This window comes from Lepisma saccharinum, chromosome 9 (genome assembly GCF_977018435.1).
Source record: "Lepisma saccharinum chromosome 9, izLepSacc3.1, whole genome shotgun sequence".
Classification (NCBI taxonomy): Eukaryota; Metazoa; Arthropoda; class Insecta; order Zygentoma; family Lepismatidae; genus Lepisma; species Lepisma saccharinum.
The window spans coordinates 13,613,347-13,628,147 of record NC_139237.1 but is presented as its reverse complement, the minus strand read 5'-3'; positions in this window follow the sequence as shown (position 1 = coordinate 13,628,147).

The window sequence follows — 14,801 nt, the reverse complement described above, 5'->3', positions numbered from 1 at the left end:
CAGTAATTTATGTCATTAATATATCGCTGGTCAAATAAGTATAAGCAAGTGTTCTCATTCCTGTGTGAATGATGCTTGAATACATGTTATGCAGGAGAACTAGATTTTTGTTGAAAAAAGGGGGGGCTCGGCATAAAAGAAAAAGAGGGGTTGTTTTCCACAGGGTAATACACAAAATTGTCACTGGGTCTGACGCATCTTAAGCGTACTGTGGGAGTATGAGTTGGAATTACTAAAAATTTACTTTAAAAATGCTCCCAAAGTGGGAGGGAGGGGGGAGAGAATAATTTAATGTAAAGCAATTCGTACAGGAGGGTACTTAATTGCAAAAAAGGGCCTGAAGCATCTTCACCATGTTGTGACCCCGTTTTCCTGGGGTTAGAGAGGTCACAGGGAAGTTTGATTTAAACATTTAGGTAGAGCTTAATAATATCTGTTGGCTAAACCTGCTCCGTAGGAGGGTAGAGATATGGTAAGTTGGTGTAAAAGGTTATTCACGCTTGTTCATACCTGGTAGATGTGTGTGATGTCTTGTCCTGATGCTTCTCGCAGACCGAATCGTGACAGTTCCAAGGTTCTATCCAGCGACTCTCAGTTCACCAAGCCAAGCGATCCCTTGCGCCTTTTAGCATGCTAGGCAGCGGTAACTCCGTGTTCCATCGTCGTAGTTCAGCAGTGTCAAGTGTTGTAAAGTAATCGGACTAGTTATCCATGTAGCGTCGATGAGTGTCAGAATCCAAAGAGAGCGAGCTCCGCGACGGAGCTTGCTTTTATCATTCTAGCCTTCGAAAGGTTGTTAAACCTTTCAAACGCGGTAGATCCTGTTTAGATCCACGCGTTTGCCTTTCCAGTTCTTTGTTTTACGGAAGTTACAAGTTAGCGCATTCTTGGGATGACTCGCTGGTCGGACAAGTTCAGGAAATAAAGAAGTGTGAATATTAACATGACGAGGTTTTCTCGGTTTAATGGTCTCCTTATCTCTACAATATATATATATATATATATATATATATATATATACATCATTAGCATATTGTTGAGAATAGAATCGGGAATCTATTTTTTTTTAATATATGATAAATATATTAAATCAGAGTACTTCCCGGTTTTAGTCCTTGTCCAATATATTTGGACCTACCATTTCGGAACCAAAATGAAAATAAAGTTGTATTTTAGATACTACCTAGGTAGTTTCCATGTCAATATGAGTATACAATGTGGTACTTTTGGTAATTGTAGTTGACTCAATAGAATAGTAATATCAACATTGTCATATGCACTTTGAACATCAATAAAGACTTGAAGTACTGAAACCGTGTTGTACATACATCGTGCAAGTTTCTTTTCTACATATATTAGTTATTGGTTTTTGTGTTTCCGTGTTAGTGTATATGTTTATCTGCTTGTATGTGTGCGTAAGTGTGTTGCAAAGGGTTTTCAGTGTTCTGCAAACATCTTCTCTTCTGCCGCCTTGGTAAGTAGACTTATAATTCCTTACATAGCATGCCTTTCCGAATCATCCAATAAATTGAAATTCAACTCCCTGCAATGGCTGGAACCGGTAATTTGGTCACTGTAAGTTTGGCAACGTCCCCATCCAGCCCTTTTGCGGAACTCGGAGACTTGTCCCTCTCCCCAGGAAGTGTAACCGACTCCTCCCCACCCCCTTCTCGGCAGCCGATTGTAAACTTCTTTCCCAAACCCAGGTCAACTTTCGCCGCCGGCAACCTCAATATAGCGCACATAAATGCCCAGAGCGCCTTCAAACATTTCCTCGATATTCAAAATATGTTTTCCACGCTCGAACATATCGATGCTCTTTTAATCTCCGAAACGTGGCTGCAAGAGTCCCTCTCGAGCGATCTGGTGCATGTGGCGGGATTTAAACTCTTTAGGAGAGACAGGATCGGAAAAAGGGGCGGGGGAGTAGCAATATATCTAAGGGAAGACATTAACGCAAAAGCAATAGGAGAATCTCACGGAGAATATAACTATTCTTCTGAATTCCTCATTCTCGAAGTCACCGTAAGACAACAAAAGTTTCTTTTGTCCGTAGTGTACCGACCTCCTTGTACTTCCCTCGTTAACTTCGGAAATGAAATCGGGAATATCTTGCCCAACTATGAACATTCGATAATTTTGGGGGACTTTAATATCGATCTCTGCAGCACAAAGAAAGAAGTCACGTCGTTCCGGGACACGGTGTCTGCTCTGAACCTTTCCATCTGTCCTCTCGACCCAACTCACCACACTCCAACCTCTGAATCGTGGATTGACATAATTCTTGTTTCCAGCCCATCACGCGTAGTAAGTCACGGACAAACCCCAGTACCCGGAATCTCTTACCATGACATGATATTTTTATCTTATGAGCTGCGCGTTCCCAAGTACAAAGCCAAACTTGTATGTTACAGAGACATTAAAAACATAAACGATGCGCAATTATCTGCCGATGCCGCCCTTCTCCCATGGCACGTAATCAGCACGTTGCCCACTCTCGACCAAAAGGTGAATCTCCTTAACACTTTCATTCTCCAGCTGTACGACAAGCACGCCCCGGTGAAAAAGAAACGCGTCTCTCGCACCCCTTGTCCGTGGTTGACGGACGACCTGCGGCAACTCATGGCAGCCAGGGATCGAGCCTACGGCAAACATCGGAGGGACGTAAAGCGCGGCCAGTCGGCAAGTGGCAGTTTCGAAAGTTTCAGAATATTACGAAATCGTTGTAACTAAGAGGTCAGGAAAGCAAAGCGTCGATTAGCGAACGATCTTCTAAATTATGAGAAAAAGTCGGATGTTATTTGGAAAAAACTGAAAACTTTAGGTGTTGGTAAACAAAAAAGGAACGATCAATTAAACTTCTCCATAGAAACGTTGAACGAATATTTCAGCGAAGTTCAAACACTCGACAATAATGTAAGAGAAGAAACAATACGAACGATTTCAACCACCGTTCACAGCACCGCACCAATTTTTTTCTTCTCGCCCATTCGGCCAGAACACGTTCAGTCAGGTCTCAATAAAATAAAATCCACCGCTGTGGGAATAGACGAAATCTCTGTTTTAATGATTAAAAAAATTATCCCGTACGTTGTCGTTCCTATAACAGGTATTTTTAATTTCTCTCTGTCCTTCGGCATATTCCCGTCCATTTGGAAACTGGCTAAGGTTCGTCCTCTGCCGAAAACAAACAAAGTTCTCAGCCTGGACGACCACCGGCCGATAAGTATTCTTCCGGCTCTGTCCAAAGCTCTCGAACACGTTGTTAGTAATCAAACGCGTAATTTCTTATCACGAAACAATCTAATGAATCCCCTCCAATCGGGATTCCGGCGCAACCATAGCACCTGCACGGCGCTCATCAACGTGACGGACGACATAAGACTCGCCATGGACATTAAAGAAGTAACTATTCTTGTACTTCTGGACTTTAGTAAAGCTTTTCAGACTATTGACCACGACATCCTGCTATCGAAGCTATTCTTCCTGTACAACTTCTCTGACCCAACAGTAGCTTGGTTCCGTTCGTATATTAATGAACGCCAACAATGTGTCTTCAACTCTGGTGAAAAATCGTCGTGGCGATCAATCAGCGCCGGTGTCCCCCAGGGAACCGTCAGTAGTGTAAAATACAATATTATTGGCGCGATAAAGTATGAACCCCCCTCAGGCAGATTTGCCTACACTTAAAACTAGCTCAACATGGCCATATGAGTTTTTTGCTCAAGTGTGGCACCCTGTCTAATCCAAGATTTTTGTAAAAATGCCCTCGGGAATTTCCCGTGAAAGTATGACCACCCTCAGATTGATTTGCCTACACTTATAAAAGGCACTTCTGTGAGATTGTTGTCCATAAATTTGTTAAAAATATGACCCCTCTTGATATTTTTTTGGCTACACTTAAAACTAGGCCAAACGTATTAACACACACACAGACACACACACACACACACACACATATTTACTTCCGGTCCACTTCCGGTTTAAGTTCAATTGGGCACCAGGCTCAACTTGTATATCTAGTATTAAGATAATGTAATTCTTCTAGAATTGCTCTGTGACTCTCTCATTTCTTACATCATAAACATATGATTTTTCACCTATAAGAATAACACTACATATGGTGTCATCAGGGAGTGTTTCGTGGAATTCACAGATAATTTTAATGTTTGTCCTGTCATTTATCACAACTTGTTTCCTTTTTGAAGAGTTGATGACAAACATGGGTCTCTGTGTTTTGAATTCATCTGGTGTGTAATACATTTCAGTATTGCCAGTAGTGACCCTTTTGTTTGCTGTAAATGCTTCATATAATTTAAGGAAATCATCCTTGGACATGTCTAAGTTATAATTAACTCTGGGGAACACCTCATTTCTGCCATTTTTAAGATATATGTTTTTGATGTTGCAGTTATCAAATTTACTTGAATTTTTTTCCTGATTATTGTGTCTTCCAGTCTGAAACACTACCACCACAAAATCCGGCATGTCATATTGTATACTGGAGAATGAATTTGTAGCATCAAACTCATAATAGGTACCAGCGGCAGGTTTTTGTACACATTGATATGTATAAAATTGTAAAGGAAACTGTGGATTTTTTATTATATCTGCTTTGTATTTAAGAGCATAACTGGCTTCATATTCAACAACCGGGATTCTTAGCTCCATAGCTTCAATAATGCACTTGCCCTCATCAGGTAGGGTATTTGGCATAGCTTCCCCTGTAGAGTTTAATGTACTGTACCTCATCAAAGCATTATTATCATTGGCCGCTCTTCTAAATGTAATTCTTAAACCACCCTTCCACATAATATCTTTTTAATCTGAGAAGAATCGTGGCAGCAGGCGCATAGGGAACAGCACTGTGTGGCTCTTAGATATAATTTTATCACCAGTATCAAATCCACCTATTTTGTAGTAAGAAGCCTCGGTTTTGGATAATTTTAGTGTGGCAAAAGCTGTGGAGGTAATGCCGGAATAATCCACTCTGTTTATAACAACACCATATTTTCTGATCTCAATTTCAGAGAACAGATGCGGCACAAAATTGTCTACCAATCTTATATTTGAATTTGCCGGATAATCTGTACCATCGAGCTTTAGAACATCAAATTTGATGTATATATCTGCTCTGTGGGGGTGTATAAAGCCATCCCCTACATCAAGATCAACCTCAATCTCTGTGCTGGGTTGATTTAAATTTGCAAAGGTCCTCCTGTTTAGGGGGAATGATTGTAGCTCATAACTCTCAATATTTTCCATTTTTTTGTATGTATTTTTATTTAAATATTAATCTCTATGATTGCAGTTGTTGTGGCTCCAGCAAAATCAACTAATTCTTCTTTTTCATTAGTGACCATCAACTCAATGTAATCTATTCTTCTATGGCACACAGGAAAATATAATGTTGGGGATGGAGTGTAGATGATTGGCTCCATAAATTCAGAGTTAGATTTGTATGTTGCAATGATGCCAGTTTGTTTGTGAGTGCCCATGCCATTTGATTTGGTGATCATACCCTCAGCCACATTACAGTGAATATTCAGAGTCTCTATGGCTAAGAATTTAGGTATATTAATAGCAGTGTGTTTAATGGCTGGTTCAAGTTTTGTGTTGTTCTCAAAGCCTAACAGCTCTCCTATAGTACCCAGATCCACTGTTTCTGTAGCAGATACAATCTCTACTCTGTGAGTGACAGAATTTTGAGTTAATACTATATAGTAGATAGATTATATTGCCCTGGAGTGATGACAATTTTTTGATCCCCCACTGCAATTTTGTTGTTGTGGTGTGTAATATTAGGGATCAAGTACATGCCATAAAATGCCCTGAGAGCTATTGTTTTGTGATACACTATATCATCATGTAATTTGAGTTTCAATATTGAATTTTGGCTGGTGAGATGGAATACCCCCATGATGTTTCAGATACCACAGGGCCTTTTGAAAATTTTCAATTGATGGTTTATTTATTTGAGACATATATCTAAGAACAGATAAACACAAATGTCCACAATTAACGTCTTTGAACTTTTGAACACGGGCATTATTGTAATAAAGATTAGTTGATTTTAGATATTTTACTAAATTTTCAGGTGGAACACCTCCAAATGAATCAAACACAAATGCCTCATTTTTTAAATATTTAAGATAACAAATCCAGTGAGTGCCCTGATTTTTGTACTTATCCAAATTAACTATGCCACACTCATTGTTGAGTGGTTGTTCTGGTAAAGAATCAGACATGTACACACCTCTAAAATTTTTGATGCCCAGTGGCTTGATTAAAGCTTCAATATCTTGGTTTGTAAGCGGCTCTTGTTTTTTTTAAACATATTCATGGCTCTCTTAACATCTTTGCCTTGTTTCTCCATGGCCAGGTTATGGCGCTTCAATTCATCTAATTCTGCCTTATTCTTCTTGGCATCTATTACTGTTTTTGCTATGGCAGCTGATCCCCCAGACAAGCTCCCAACAGCCCCAAGTGCTGCTAAGATGGCCGGGATAGTAAATATGAAACCCCCCACATGTGATTTTTTTCTAGATTGTTGTAATTTTTTTAATTGGGGGGTACTAAGCAACAATTTCATACCATGACCCTTGGCAAGACAAGAGCTTTTTTTCTTGCGCTGCTTTTTGGTTAAAAGACTATCAACAGTTTTAAGAGATTTAAGACCTGCATAAGGTATTTGATACATAACACCCTTGGCCTTCATTCTAGGTTTATTATATACATATTCACAGCCCCCACCCCAGTTTATGTTTGGTGTTCATAGCTATGGTGGTCCCCAATGCTGCTATTTTTTCACTCAAAGAAGCATCTTTGCTTACAAATCTACCAAATGCAGCATCTTCTAATTTCTTGTCTGCAACATGTCTCTTGTCAAGATCAGAATGTGTGTTGTATGCTATGTCATGGTCTCTACAAGCAGCATCTAGGGGATTAACACCAGGATCACCTCTGTTTAATCTATGGTCCAATTTTGTGCCTGGACCACAATACTGATAGCCTGGAATATGTAGTTCAAATGGCAGCTTGTTTATAATATCATTAACCAACCCCCGACCCTCAGAAATATTCCAAAATTTAGGTGGTAGAGTATTAATAATTTTTATAAGATATCCAATGCCCTTAGTGTCATTCAATATAAAATTAGACAATTTTGTGCTTATCATGTCAATAATTCCAACCTTTTTATTGTAAAAATTGTGGTTGCCAGCATTTTTCTCCCCAGCTATCACCAATAACCTATCTACAAGTTTCCTGACATCATCAACCCAGACAAATTCTTTAGGCAGGGTGTTGTATTGTTTGATTCCACTGCCAGTCTTGATCTGTGACCATATGGGCTTGTTTTAATTGTTATATTTTTCTCCACTGCTAGACTTGACTCTTTTTGTGTGGGATCATTGTTCTGGTATAGAGCATCTGATTTTATTAATATTTCTTTGTAATGCTCATAATCTTGATCTGTATAGCTGCCAGGCCTCTTCCTAGTCATCAGTTCCCACAATCCAGGTGTTCCGAGATACTTAACAAAAGCACCTTTTTCTCCAAGATGAGATTCTGAATATACAATTATATCATCTCCCATAAATGTTACTCTGAAATTGCCAATTCTATGTATGATGCTACCATCACGCTCTGTGTCAGCATATAAGCCAAAGACCTCATCTTTATTGTCTTTAGGTGTGCTTAAATATTTTTGAACAAGAAGACCCAATTTAATAGGATCCTGAGTAGCTTCAATTCTTCGAGGAGCAACAGGACTAGGTGTATGAATACTGGAAAGTGGGGTGATTGGATAATCTAATATGTTCCTAGCAGCTACAGGTACAAGCTCTGTGATCAAATTTTGATTTTTCTCTGTAACAGTTTTGATATTTTTACCTAATTCACTAATAGCATCAATAATAGGCTGTTCTGTTTGTTTGTGTTGTTCATAAATTCCTCGGTTCTCTGATTTCCATCTCTTACATCTTTTTACTAGATAATCTCTTAATTTAAGATCATCAATAATTGGCCTTTTCATGGTTATTTATATATGTTTCAATGTCTAGAAAATTGTTAATTTTATTTCTATATTTACCACTATTGGAATTTCTTGTCATATCAATTGTCACAAACCCATAACTGTCCTGGTTCCAGCACCTACTGCAAAACTTGGAAAAATCATTGTAGCTCAAGTCCCCACCTACACATTCATCATGTATGTGTTTGAGGTTGGTATGATCTTGATGAAACACACATATAAAATTGCTGTTGTCTCGGATCAGCTGCTTCAGTATTTTAGAAAAGTCTGTGCCACGTAGAAGCAATCAATGTTTTTGTGTCGCCCCTGTGTAAAGAAATTTCTAACCTTGTTTTGATTATCCAGTATAATGTCATCAAACACAACAACAGAATTATCGAGACATTCATGGAGTGGTTTAACATCTGATTCAAAAGTGGCAATATCCAGTCCATCATATAGCTTCATCAGCTGCTGATATTTTAATTGTTCCAACCTCTTAGAGAAAACATACAAGTGCCTGTTTTTCCAGTCTAACCAGTTGGGTGCCAATGAAAAATTATCAATCATTAGTGTAGTTTTACCACAAGCTGATGGCCCAACAATAAGACATCTAATATTTTCAGGCAGCAACTTGCCATTTCTCTTAATCTGCTGTTCAGGTTCTGGCAGCCTCTTTATAACATCCCAGGTGCTCATATTATTACTTTGTCTGCATCGATCCAGCTGTGTTCTGGAAGTCCTAGCCATAATTTGTTGTCTTTTCTGCGGATGATTTTTTCTATGAGATATGTGTCAGGCTGTTTAGTTTTGTTGAGTTCTTCTTCATAGAACCGGCCTTTGAGAATTTCTCCTCGGTGGTCTTTTATTATATATGTGTTAAGGGTCCCAGGTTTAATTTGAACCACTGTAAATAATTCAGTGCTCCAGTTTCTTGTAAAGCCTCTTTTGAATAAGTGCTTATATTTGCTGATTCTTACTTGATCACCCACCTTGTATTTGGCTTTTCTTGTTGTTGGCTGGTATCTAGTATAATAAACAGTCCTGATCAATTTTTGCTCATCAGATGAAGTTACTGCAGAGGTTTTCATGTTGATTGTGGAATGGACCGAGTTGTTATATTTATTTAGAAGATCTGGAAGAATATTAAGCCATTTATAATTACCTTGAAGTGTAAATTGTTTATACATAAGATTTTTTAGGGTTTTGTTGAATCTCTCTCCAATTGAGGCCTTGAGATCACTGTAACTCGAATAATGTTGTATTGACTGGCTTTTAATAAATTGTTGGAACACAGAATTATAAAATTCTTTGCCATTATCTGTTTGCAAATAGCGCGGTGATCTTCCACTCTGATTGATGATTGTCTTGATGGCTTCTGTAACACATTTTCCAGTCTTGGATTTGTGTGGATTTGAGTGGCACAGCCCAGGCAAATCTTGAAAATGTGTCTATTACAGTGAGTAGATACTTGTAGCCCTTGTTGATTTTGTCTAAGTTTTTCAGCTGTCCACTTGCCATCTCAATCATGTCGCACTGCCATAAATCATCTATGCCTTTTGTGACTACTGGCAGTCTCTTATAATTATGTCTGGCTTGTCTGTGTAATTCATCAACAATAATTTCTCTAGACATAATATGAAAACAAGAATATTGCAACTATGGGGTGTTCAGCAGCTGATACTACAGGATTTTCTAAATATAATTTGTCTCCTATTTGTATATGAAATTCCAGAGAGCCATCATCTTCAGCATAAGATGTTTCTAATGTATTGGGGTCTGTAAAATCCTCTCACTCTACACTGGTGATTTTTGGTTTGTTGTCAGCATTTGTTATTGATAAGGTGGGGTAGTGGTGTGCCTGTGGTTGAAGCCAATATTTGATCTTGATTGGCAAAAAACTGGTAATAAAATTGAGCAAGGGACAGCATATATATTTTGCCACCTGGTGTAAATGGTGAATCATTTTCTTTTTTGGGGATTCTGTACAATTCAAGAATTACTGTATGTTTTGGATTCTCAATTATGCCGGTTATTTCTTTTTCTGATGTAAGCAATCTACTTGTTACAGATTCAAGGTGCTCATTGATAGTCCTAACAACATCACCATGGCCTGGCTTGATTTTTATGTCCACAACAAGTTTCTTGTATTGTTGCACAATCTCTTGAAGCTAGGTGGCAAAACAGACAGAGCATTTGCTTGATTGGATTCCATGGTCCCTAGCTGTTGCTTGATATTAGCTATCCTCAAACAGGGCATGCAGTTCATTAATATGTTGATTAGTTGGTAGAGTGGCCACTGTCTGAGTAAGTTGTTTGATCTCTTTCTGGATATTCTTGATATCTTGTGTTTTCAATATGCGATTCACTGCCCTCTTTATATGTTTAAGTTCCTGTGATGTAGGGAGTTTTGTTACAGTATTTTGCAAAGATTCAAGTGCCAATTTCACATCATTTAATTCAGAAGCATCAACCACACCACGCATAGCATCTTGGAGCAGGGCTATATCTGCCTGAGTGGGTGTTGATTGTTGTAAAATTTCAAGTTTAGTTTGGATATCATCGATCAAGTGATGAAAATGATGAAAATGAGATAGTTCAGATTCAGTGTTGAGGTTTTCAAGCTTTGTGATCTGTTGCTGGACACTGACAAGTGTGTCTAAAATACCAGGCAGGCGGGATTCTTGTACATTTGTCAAATCACTTTGCACTGCTGCTATTGTACCCTCAAGATGGGTTATGGTACTTTGAATTTTTCCAAAATCTTCATATGTTTCAAGTTGCAGCTTGATGTTTGCAACACTCCGAGTTAATGCACTCAAAGCATCAGAAGATGGCAAGTTGTTCATAAAATTTTCAAGTGTCTCAATTTTTTCTTTAACCTCGGCTATGGCATTGTTCAGAAAGTGCAGATTAGGTATCTGGAGTGATTGAATCTGTTCCTTTAGAGTGGAAATCACTAGATCAAAATCTTCTTGTGTTTTTATGCTTTTGACAATTGTTTGGAGCTGTGTCTGGACATTATTTATCTGCTCTTCCAATTGCTGTTTCAATTGCTCAGAGTTGGTGGCCTGGGTCTTAAATTTGGCTTGAAGAGCTGCTACAGCTTCTTCTAAACTTTGAAAATTATCTAATGTGGCCAGATCAGTATATTTCTGAAGCAGCACTTTGAGTTCTGAATCAATTTTAAGAAGAGGGTCCATGCATTGGGATTGTAAATTTGTAATTTCTAGTTGAAGACTGGCATTGAGTGTGGTTTGTAAAGCTTGCAAATCACTTCTTAATTTTTTGACTCTGACATCAATCATCAGAATCTCATCACTGTGATCTTCATGCCTTGTATGGCCAAATATATCATTAGGCATTTTGATTTAGTGGTTATTTATTATTGAATATCTGATTCTTAATTCTATAAAAAAAGGTATAAGCTTGTCATAGGATCCCGGGACCTCAATATATAAGCAGTCACCAGCAGAAACAGTATATACAGTGCCAGAAATCATGTTTGAGTGCTTAATTCTATAAATATTTCTCCCCACTGAAATCTTGACATTACCCTCAGGGGTTGTAATAAATTGCAATTGACCACCTACAGGTAATTGGTAATGATTTAAATCATTGTTAAATATGTACAATATTTTACCTGTTTCATCATCAACATCTGTAAGTATGCTGTTCAGATGAATAATTAACAAAGCACTTAGTTTAGATATCATATCGGAAGAGTGTTGTGGTGTTGGCAGGTCCATAATAGCCTGTTTTTTGAACCCAAATAAGTTCATAGGCATGTTTATTTATTTCAAATCATGCTCTGTAATTGGGCATTGATTACCACTTTTCAAATCACAATGACCCCATGGTAGAGTATGTATGCCACATGACAAAATGCATCTCTTATCATCATGTGGGTCCAGAGCCACTTTTCTTACAACATTTGTAGTCAACAAGTGATCCACACTCTGAATTCTGGATTCTGATGTTCTGATTGTGCTACATGATTTGAGGCAATTTTTGTAATCTTCAAATTCAAGCTCTTTGTCTACAGTCACTCTGCCAATGCTCTTGGCCTTTTTGGCAACAGCGCCACTACATGTTTCAAAACTGTACATCTTGGCCCTTAACCCAGAAAATGCCAAAATAACATCACCAAGTGTCTCATCTTTTAACTTGCCAGGCACCTTTTTGTTGTGGGGTTTAATTTTTGAATGTTCAGTGGTATCAAAATATTTAAACAATTCAGGCTGTGCTATATCTTGATAAACATCTTCTGTTTGAATATCAAGAACAAAACTATCTGTGTCCATGTACATCAGTTTTTCACGATCCTTATAAAAAGGCTTCAACACATCATAATACAATTTTAACATGTGTAATTTGGCCAATTCCAATATCACAGCCCCTACATAAATAGGCTTATCAAACTTAATCTTTGTTTTTTTCATGTTGAAAGGTTCCATATTCTCATCATAAATTCTTCTGTAATTGAAGATGCGCTTTGCAATCAATTTTTTGCTCCGGCTGGGGTCAGTAATTATTTTAACATCAATATGTTTTCTGACATTTTCTATTGTTTTGCCATACACAGAATTGACCAACAATTTAAACAAAGTTTTATCAAATTGGCTCAATGCAGATGTTCGGAGCTCTGTGTTTGTATCAATATATGGCTTCAACCATCTTGAGTTCCTGAACCTCAAAACTTTTCCAACTTTGGTCACTTGAACACCATGATTCATCAGGAACTGGAGGTTTTTGTAATATATGACATAATCCTGTTTCGGCTCTAGAGTCATCATCAATTTCTTCTGTTTAGAGCCAGGTGAACAGTCAACCTCAGGAATTGGGGGCAAATCAGAAAATGTGTTGTGTAAATTATCAGGAATTGTCAGATCAACCTCTAAGAACAGGCCATAGTTACTGTCATCAAAATCTTTAAGATCTTCAAATATTGAAATTTTCAACCCACTCAAGCCCTGCATATGGTAGTTTTTTCATCATAGCATAACCATAGAGGCCGTTTGCATCTACATACAGTATATAATTTGATGGCAGTGTTGGATCATAATCAGGAATATATTTGTTATTTGCTCTGGCATATCTCTAAGAACATTGCACCATGCCTCCTCTTATACATTATTCCATAAACTGATACATATCTTGATCTTGGATCAGATCCAATTGCATTTTAGTGTTTAAAAACATTGCAGACCATGCTAGGCCCGGAGCACTGTAAAAATACATTGGATCCAGCTTATAATTTTGCATGGAAGATTTTCTAAATGCCTGAAGTATATCAGCTAAGAGGGTCACATCAAGTTTTAAATATGCCTTGTGATAATCACCAAATGTCTGGCATTTTAAATTGTTCCACATCAACTGGGCATGGTGATAATCTTCATCAGTGATTCCAGATCCTCTGATTTTGCTGTAAAACTCTTGTTGTGGTGGCAGAGAACACTCATCAAATTTAGAAAAAACTGTAACATAATCATATGGATATACACCCTTCCGCCTAATTAATTTCAACTCCTGATTTGGAAACAAAGCACATGTGATTTTGAATTGATCATCAGATAATTGAGTGGCCAGTGTAGCCAGGCTAGCAGACAGAATTCTGTATGAATCAAGAAATCTTAAGTGAATAGGAACACCATTAACTTTAATTATTTTGCTAATGGCAATATATCTTTCATTATTTTCAGCTAAAATATTTAAATTCTGCTTGTCAAACCCCTCGTACCTGAACAAATGATGAAAATCATAATTGGATGCACCATGGCAAAATATAGGGACAAATTTTTGTCTCTAGATCTTAATATTACAGCTATTACACAGGGCCATTAAGAATTTACCATCTGTATGGGAATGATGATGAACCTTGATATTTGTATCTGAAAATTCAGAATCACATACCGGGCATTTTTCTGCATTGTTGAAATCTTCAATCTGATCCTCTGTTAAAGGCAACATGGGTTTTGATTTTAATAAGACATTAGATGCTATGTCATGGCACTCATTTTCTATTCTATCTGCAAATTCTTTGATGGCATCTGCTCCCATGTATAAATATTCTTTACTAACAACACCATCCTGTACAACAACATAACAAAAACTAGAAGGTTCATGTAACTGGTATGATGTAATTGAAGATTCATCAGGATCTGGGCTGCAGAATGCAAGGGGTTTGAGGTTTGATTCAAAATCACTAACTATATATGCTGGGTGTTCCAACAAGGCTTCAAATTTTTTGAATTTGGCATTTTCATTTGGGTTAGGCATCACCATATGAACAGGTTTATGGTTGCCACAGTATTTCAGATGCTCAAGTAACTTGTTTTTAGCAATTTCTGCATTCACTTCCCGAACCCCATTTATTATTTTTTGACCATCAAATACAGTCAAACATCTTCTGCACAACTTGAATGTTGTATTGGATTTGCCTTGTTGTTTTCTGACTAAAGCTTCAAGACTGTGTATTAGAGTGTAATGGTGTGTGTCATCCCCTTCAATTAAGAGCAGATCAATCGGAACAGCAGAATCATCATCAAGTGTACTGATTCTGAGAGGTGCTATCAAGTAATTGCCACGGCCAGTAGAACAAATAAATACATTAATATATAATTGTTTACCACTGATATTCCTGGCCTTTTTTTCAAATTTAAACCCTCCATTGCTTCATCAAAATCATTTTCATGCTGTTTATAATAAATTATTATCTTTGGATTATCTGAAACTGGATACAAAGCAGCTAAAATACACCACAGAAAGCATTTCTGATCATTATTTT